The following is a 6,802-nucleotide window of genomic DNA, read 5'->3' on the forward strand; positions in this document are numbered from 1 at the left end:
CTCACCAATAAATTTATCAAATCCTTGGCAATGAGAATGTCTCATGAAACCTCCCAAGGAACATAAGGAGCTGGTTGAGCAGGTCTTACATGATAAATCTGTAACAGAGTGTTACCATATCTGTCTTTAACTTCACTGACCATAGTGTTTCTTAGTTGGGAGGACTGGGCAGTGTCTGGAGACATTTCTGCCTGTATGACTGGTGTGCACACACTGCCATATTTGCCTAGGGGTCAGAGATGCTCTTGAAGCAAGGCACAGGACATCTTCCAAGAAAACAGCTATCAGGTCCAAAATACGTCATTTGTGCCAAGGTTGAGAAACTCGGTTAACATAAAGTTTGGGCATTTTAACTTCAGGGTAGGCTAATTTTATGTCTAGATTTCAGCCGCCCAAGTACATAAAGTGTTGAGGCCATCCTCAAGTTCCCAAGCTAAGAAAGTGTGTCTGGCATCACTGTTTAGTGCACCCATATCAACAAACCCAACCTAATCCCTCACTGTATTATTTATGCCTTATTCTATGTCTTTAAGATCCACAGCCATATGTATTTGTCAAGTTTTTATTGATACAGATTACAAAAATCCTCATTTTGGCTAGTATAATAATGCCTCATTGTCATATGTTTTACTCCTCATTTCCTGTGGTACTTCAGCCTTATTATAGATCTAGAAAAAGAGAGAGAGGCGGGAATGGAGGCAAGTCTTGAAAATGTGCAATCCACTGCAAGGAAAATATTTCAGGGAAGGTTATTACAGGTCCTTCAGTCAAGGGGAGACTAACCTCAGAAGTGGGAAGTAGGGCTTTTTTAATTTTTTAAATTAGATTTTATTGGTACATTTTAGATATACATAATGATCACATTCATCATAGACAATTTGTACTTGTACATGATATAAATTGGGTTTTTTCCCATTCCCCTGCCCTCCCTTCAATCCCTCTAGGGCTCCTTTTAATGACAAACAAAGATCAGATAAATTTAGAGGTCAAAGTCTTCAGCTCTGTTGGAATCTTCCCATATTCCCAGTTTTTCAGGATTCTACTCCTTTCTGATGGTAGTCTGTGACATAAGACTCTACAAGTTTGTGAATTCAATGTGTTATCATTCAGCCAGACCTACATGCTGTAAGTCTACAAGTTTACTAAAACAATGGTTTGGCAAATAAAAGGGCTTAATAGCCTCCATGCTTTCTTCCCTGATCATAACTTAAAATTCTCATTCTTATGGCTTCTTATATAATCACCTACACACATAGTTTAACTCAGAGTTTAATTAAGACAGCTCTCTAGAAGGAAAAACCCCAGGTTATCCGGGTTTAATATACTTAAACCCTGCCTACTCTCAGCAGCCCCTAATAGACTCAGACGATAATGCCCCTCAGAGTTCCCAAGGAGCATCAGAAGGGGGGAATAAAGCACAAATCCTACCTAACTGCAGCCATTTTGTCCAATACACCTAAAACCATTCCGTTCTCTGCCACTGAACTTGGCTAAATCACATAATTCCTTATCAAATTAAAACTTGTGTAAATGTGCTAAGTGATGGGTTTCCACCCATACAGAATTCTGTCAAGCCATCATGGCGATCCAGCATGGTGTGGAGGCCCAGAAAGACGAGTCCCACGCAACCTGGCTCTGTCTTCTTGCTCCCCACCTGAGCACTACTTCCTGTTTTCATTTGTGCATCTGTGTCCACCCTTGCCCAGTCAGTGCCTGCAATGTCACCTAAACTGCTCCCACATACTCCACCCTCAACCTAGCCCAGTATATACTTTGTTCCCGGCTTCCTCCCCCAGAGGGTCCTTGCTTCTCTTAGCTCCCCTCCCATGCCTGGCAATAAAGGCTTTCCTTATCTTTACTCTGTCTCTCACTTGCACCAAACCTAACTCTAAAAACAGCTTTCTACATACAGCTGTGCTCACAAGATACCCATTGTACGTACCATGGCCTTTAGTTATGCTCATCTTGTATAACTCCCCACTTGCCACCCTATAAAAAAGACAAACATTTTGTAATCGAGGCCTCAGACTTTAGAGACTACTCACTGGCATTAAATAGTTTCTTTTCTTCTCCTGAACTCCTGGCTGCTGTTGACTCAGTTTTCCTGTAACACTTTCACCCCACACTTCTTTGAAACGTCAATTCTATTTTACACTTGAGCAAATAAAGGTCTGGAAATGCAGCTTAGTGCGAAGACTGTGAGCTCAATACCCAGTATCAACAACAACCACAACAAATTGTGCTTAAACATTAACAAGTTTGCTCTTTCAAATTGAGTAACACCTTGAGTAATGATTACAATGGCTGTTACTGCTTTGAGAAGTCTATGCTGAAGCTTGTTTTAATTTTTGAGTATGTGTGTCTCTAGCAGGCAAGTTTTGAATTGCTTGTACTATGTAAAAGTGGAAATCTGTATCTCCATTATACTGTTTTTAATTTATATTTTTATTAGTACATGTTTGCAGTACATGACTACATCATCATAGGGAGTTGCTACATATATATTACACGTCCTAATTCTTTTTGTATCTCTTTTCCCACCCCGCCCTGCCCCTCTGTCCATCTCTTGGTCCTCTACCCATTTACAAAAGATCTATCTTCCTGTTCCCGTTGCACTTTTTTGGTCTTTCATTGTTTTTGTAACTAAAAAGTATCTTTCCTGTTAGTTGATCCTATTAAATATAAAAATTGCAAATTAAAGGCTTTTTAATTTTTGGTAGTGTTGGGTATAACTGTTGGGAAAGGATCGCATGATCTGTTTCTTACAATCATCATCTGACTCTCACAGTTTTGCCGTTACTTTGTCAATGAGAAAAAGCTAAACTCTACTGGCGTCAAAACTTCCTCAAGATCTACAAAATAGCGGGAAGCCACAAAATGGATTGTAGAAGTTATGGTCCGGGAACTCCAGGAATGTGGAGAGTGTGGTTTTTCTCTTACGAAGAAGGGCCACTATCCGTTCTACAATGGGGAATGAAGAGAAAGCTTTGCTTAGGTCTCCGACCGGAAGCTGACCGACGGCGGGAGCGCGGTGACCGTTGCCCTCGGCCTTCTGGGAAATGTAGTTCCGGGGCTCGGGATGGTCGGAGCCGCTTCCGCCCAGGAAAAGGAGGCAGTGCCACCATCTTTTCGGTCCGGAAGGTGAGTACGGTACATCCTTTGCTACCACCACCTTTTGGAGCCCTTTCGGCCTGCGGGTGGGACCCGACTGGGCGGTCGGTTTAGCACTGGGAAATCGCGGCTGCCGGAGGCTGGAGGAAGGAGGGCGGAAGTGCGGGTGCCCTCAGTGCCCTCCCCGTCCCTTGCATCGCTGCTCCTTCGCGCCGTGCGACACCCGCGCTCTAGTTTCCAGATGTGTAAAGCAGCGGTCAAGCGCGCGGCTACTGGGTAGGGGCGTGACTGGAAGCAAACCAGACAATGCCTGTCAAGGGCTTGGAGCGGGGCTAGAGCCTGGTAAGCGGTTTCCTTTGGCTGCTGCCAGCGATGCTCTCACGAGCGCCCTTTTCGGGGAAGTCCCTTGAAGAGAAAGAAGGTCAGGGCCCCGGGCCTTTCTCTTCCCTCGTTCAGGAGAGAGAGGCATAAGAGAGGAGCGACGCGCGCTCCCCACAGCTCGTCTTCATCGCAGTCAGCAACGGGAAGAGATTTCTTCCCGACGCGCCCCGAGGACCCCTACTTTGCGTAGCGTCTTGTTGCGTCATCTTTTCAGTTAATCAGGTTTTCCTGACTCCGTAAATTACCACTGGGAAGATAATCACGTCTTTTTTGAGTAAATGTGAAATGGGTAGGAGAGAGACTCGGAAATGCAATTATTAATAGCATCTTACCACTTTGATTTCTAGGCATTCTTCTGTGAACTATGTCGATCGATGAAGTAGATCTTGTTATTACGTTTATTTTAAGGATGAGGAAAATGAGACAGAAGGTGCGTGGTTTTTCCAGTCATTCAAGTTAATATTAAGAGCTGGCGTGCTGATTGACCCTCAGCAGTGTTTTCTCAGAGCCCCTTTTCTTAATCCCAGTGGTATAATGACCTTCAGTTGTCCTAGATAGTAACCCACTTGGCTAAAGGGGCTTCATCTGAGGTCAGCCAATGGGAAGGCACAGTAGTTGAGAAGTTTCTTATGGAAGACGTTGAAAACCACTGATTTTTAAAAATCCTAAAACATCTCATTCAATTAATTTGATTCCATGTCAAATAAAGTCATATGCTAGTTATACTAATAATGAATGCCCATTATAAAAGTGTGCCATCCCATCTAGTGCCTTGTGAACTTACATCTTATGAACGCTTGAACTGTGGTTGGTCCAAATTGAGATATGCTATTAGGTGTGAAGTAAACATTGGATTTTAAAGAGTGTACAAGAAGATATGATGGGTAGTCAATGATTTTTCTGCATTGATTACATGTTGAAATGATGTTTTGGATACATTACACTGCTAAATATAAATGTACTGCTAAATAAAATATATTGCTAAAAGTAACTTCCCCTACTTTTGTATTTTGTTTCTTTTTTGTGTTTTTAAATTGTCACTACTAGAAGACCTAAGTTTACTTATCTGATTAGGTACATTTTTGTTGGACAGATTAGATAAATCAGAAAATATACACATGAACAAAAAAAAAAATTAAGTATTACTTGTTAGTGTTTGCTACATATAAGTAGCTGGGACTACTCCCCGTTTACCTAAAATAGAGTGTTTTAAAGCATATCCCAAATGTCAAGCCAGGCGTGGTGGTGCACACCTGTAATCCCAGCACTCAGGAGGCTGAGGCAGGAGGATTGTTGTGAGTTCGAGACCAGCCTGGGCTACAAAGTGAGCTCAAGACCAGCCTGAATGACATAGCAAGACCCTATTTCAAAAAGACAAAAAAAACCCAAAAAACCAAAAACACAAAAAAACCACAAATGTCAGGTAACTTTTTCTTAAGTTGTACCAATGACCTGTGAAGCTAGCTTTTGGCACTCACTCAATGTATGTTTTTCCATGCCTTTTCTTTCTGACTTTTTGTCACTATGGTTTAATAGTATCTGTTAGAATATCTTTGGATTTTTTCTTTCCATGTAGTCAGGGATGTTTAATCTGTGTGTGTGTGTGTGTGTGTGTGTGTGTTCTATACATATGTGTATGTATCTTTTTGTGGTTTTTTTGTTTTGTTTTTTTGTTTTTTGGGGTTGTTTTTGGTCTTTTTGAGACAGGGTCCCGCTATGCAGTTCAGGCTGGCCTTGAGCTCCCTTTGTAGCCCAGGCTGGTCTTGAACTTGCAACAATCCTCCTGCCTCAGCCTCCCGAGTGCTGGGATTACAGGCGTGCACCATCACACCCAACAACGTGTATCTTTTTAATTTGGTATGCTTTGCATTGCTTCCTTTTCTCCCTGTTTGCTTTCAGCTCAGTTTATTCCTTCTTGTTATTCTTAGTGGCTTTAAACCAATATACTCTTAGGTCGTTCTTTTAACTTTTAAAAATTATCTATCAACAAATTGTTGCATGTATTGTCATTCTGAAAAATATACAGACTAAAAAAAAACCTTAAAATTTGATAATGTCCTTTTTTGTTGGTCTGTTTTTAATTGTAGGATAGGTCATAGGTCTACCTTATAACCATCCCCAAAGTTGGTCATTATTGTTCTTGGTTTATTTCTTTTTAACAAAGATTATCCTGTTGCCAACATATTTATAAATATTTTTTTCTCATTACTTCTTGCAAGCCAGATGGCGCACACCTGTAATCCCAGCACTTGGGAGACTGAGGCAGATGGATTGCCTTGAGTTCGAGGCCAGCCTGGACTACACAGTAAGTTCAAGGTCAGCCTGAACTACATAGTGAGACCTTGCCTTAGAAAAGAAAAGTGGGAAAAAAAAGAGAGAACCCCATTACTTTCGCAGTCTGTATTTCAGGGTTCAATAGTCATACATTTTCTTCAGTGTTGTTCAGCTAAAATATCTTTGTAGCTCAGACCTCATGTAAACAATCACTTTGTTTAGCATGGAAAGATGGAGAGCTCTTTTCTCCACTGTGAGGATAGTGTTCAGTTATTTTTGGTCTCCATTTAGTTATCCTGTTTCTGCCAAGTATTTGTTTTAGGTAATTTTATTTTCTTCTGAGCACATTAAGATTATAGTGGCTATTTTCAGCTCTTCGTATTTGTTTAGGCCTGTTGCTTTCTCAAGTTTTACTCTGCTTTGTTTAGGAGTATGTTTATTTTTTATACTGTACAGGATTCCTATATGTAAACATATATCTTTTATCAGTTGTGGGAAATTCTCAGCAATTACATTTTTTTTTTTTTTTTTTTGAGACAGGATCTCATTATGTAGTCCAGGCTAGCCTTTAAATCACTGTGTAGCCCAGGCTGGCCTCCAAATCACAGTGATCCTCCTGCCTTAGCCTCCTGGAATTACAGGCATGTGCCTCCATGCCTAGCAGCATTCCCTTTTGAAGGAAGTCCCCTCATTTCTTCCATTCCCTTATTTTCATGTTTAAACAGATATGGGAGCTTCTTGATTTATTTTCCATCCATCTTGATTTTTCTTTTATTCGTCTCTTTTTCTTTGCTGTGTGTTTTTCTTTAGCTCCATGCAAACAGCATAAAAGGCTGATCCTTTTCTGATATCATGAAGTGAGTTGACCCCAAAATAATACTTTATAGAAAACTGATATCAGTGCCAATAAAAAATTACTAGTGGGCTGGGCATGGTAGCACATGCCTGTAATCCCAGCACTTGGGAGGCTGAGGCAGGAGGATCTGTGTGAGTTTGAGGCCAGCTGGGGCTACATAGTGAGAACCTGTCTCAAAAA

At 41.1% G+C, this 6,802-nt stretch overlaps 1 long non-coding RNA gene across 1 annotated transcript; it reads left to right on the top strand.

Moving 5' to 3' along the window:
* The first annotated feature begins 3,067 nt into the window (after positions 1-3,067).
* Positions 3,068-5,755, top strand: LOC102022862. The gene is made up of 3 exons (XR_264966.2): positions 3,068-3,141; positions 3,840-3,922; positions 5,716-5,755. It is a non-coding gene; the product is annotated as an uncharacterized LOC102022862 (long non-coding RNA).
* Positions 5,756-6,802: the final 1,047 nt, after the last annotated feature.

The sequence above is a fragment of the Chinchilla lanigera genome, unplaced genomic scaffold (genome assembly GCF_000276665.1).
Source record: "Chinchilla lanigera isolate Chin_1 unplaced genomic scaffold, ChiLan1.0 scaffold00154, whole genome shotgun sequence".
Classification (NCBI taxonomy): Eukaryota; Metazoa; Chordata; class Mammalia; order Rodentia; family Chinchillidae; genus Chinchilla; species Chinchilla lanigera.